Source organism: Belonocnema kinseyi, chromosome 6, assembly GCF_010883055.1.
Source record: "Belonocnema kinseyi isolate 2016_QV_RU_SX_M_011 chromosome 6, B_treatae_v1, whole genome shotgun sequence".
Taxonomy (NCBI): Eukaryota; Metazoa; Arthropoda; class Insecta; order Hymenoptera; family Cynipidae; genus Belonocnema; species Belonocnema kinseyi.
Window position 1 is genome coordinate 123,907,731 of NC_046662.1, and position 1,670 is coordinate 123,909,400.

General features: G+C 32.9%; 1 protein-coding gene across 11 annotated transcripts in view; it reads left to right on the plus strand.

Moving 5' to 3' along the window:
- The window catches only part of LOC117174076, a 323,085-nt gene that overhangs the window by 206,112 nt on the left and 115,303 nt on the right, over positions 1-1,670 (plus strand). The window lies entirely within an intron of this gene.

Here is a 1,670-nt window from a genome sequence, read left to right on the forward strand (position 1 = left end):
ATTGTACCCGGAATATTCTGTTAAACTGATCGTCCTTATCATCGGCGCTCTTGGAGGTGCCAAGCTTTCACTTGCTAATGGCCTAAAAAGCATCTCTGCGTGAGAACAATATGCTAGAACACTTGCGGGAAAAATGCAGAAGGCGGTTGTCCTTGGGTCGCTCCGTGTTCTTAGGGTGCACGAGGTTTTTGCTGGATCGTCGTATTGATTCCTTCACAGACTGTAACCACCTATCTCACGGTTGTGAGACGTGGTTGTGGCTGAAATTTTACCGCGATTTCGCTGGAAACGGGTACAATTTTTCAGATTAGCACCCGCTCCCGGCAAAATCCTGCGGTTGTCCTTATGACAAATTTTTAAATATATATATACATATATTGTGTACATCTGCGATCATTTTTTTGGGTCCAAATATGCATTTATTTTTTCGAATTTCGTAATGTAAACCATTTGTAAATTTTGATAAATCGATACGAGAAAAAATGGTGGCTTGTACAGTTCCTATTTGCAAACATTACGTTGGAAAGAAGAATAAGAAGAAAGTATTTATTCAATTTTTTAGACACTGTGAATGTTTGAAACCACGCGCCTAACATATTATCGCCCGCGTAATCTCCCGCTCGACTCAATTGACTCCACTCCTGTGCTTCAGTCATGAAAGTCAAGTAGTATAGCCGTGTCGTTTACTTTTTTAAAGCGATATATCTTTTGAATATAAAATAATGGATACTTATACGAGTGCTAATTCTACCACAACTTCAACATCTAGCAGCATTTATTGTTTTAAAAAGGAAATCACAACGAGACAGGTGGGAATAAACAAATAATAAAGATAACATTTATTTGTTTCTTATATCATTAAATAAAATAAAATAAATAAATATTTCTTACTATTAAATTTTTCTCGTATTTTTATAGCTATAAAACATATTTTTAGTAGTTCTCCCGAAAAACGACCTAAGTGCTTTTGCATAATATCTAACTAAAAATTATTAAAAAATGTTTATTGAAGATTGTATGCTTTAAATCCAATATTCGACAGTATATGTTTGCAATAAATCAATAAAAAATGAATTAGTTATATTTAACGATAACTAGTACAATGTTGAATTTTCAAATCGTTTTTTTTCGAAACGACCAAATTGCACTCAAGTCGTTCTTCGAGGGAACGCCTCATATGTGAAAACTAGTACTTCTTTCCATTATATTTCCGTTTAAGTTGGTACTATTTTCGTGAATATATCTCATTAGAGTTGACCTTGAGCCCGCGCCTTGGAGAAAAGAAACAATTTTTTTTATTACTGAAAAATGATAGTTTATATTTTGTCCAGAAACAAGGGATACCAAAAAAATTAAAATAAGCTAAGTTATTCCTTTTACGTAAAAAGCTCCAAAGAAAAGATTCATGACACTTTTCTCTATCTTGCGTTTCTTTCAAAATTTCCGTTAAATTTTTCTTTCGTATCCCCCCTTGTTTTCGCACGAAATATGAATAATAAGTTTTGAGTAATAAAAAAAAATTCTTTCGCACCAAAAAATTTTCTCATGAAATGCGTCACGAGTTTTAAAAGTTCAGATACTCATAACTCTAAGAAAAAAAAATTGTATCAAATCGTGTTCAGCCTGCATGATTTTAAATATCAATTCAGTCATATGACACATAATATGTG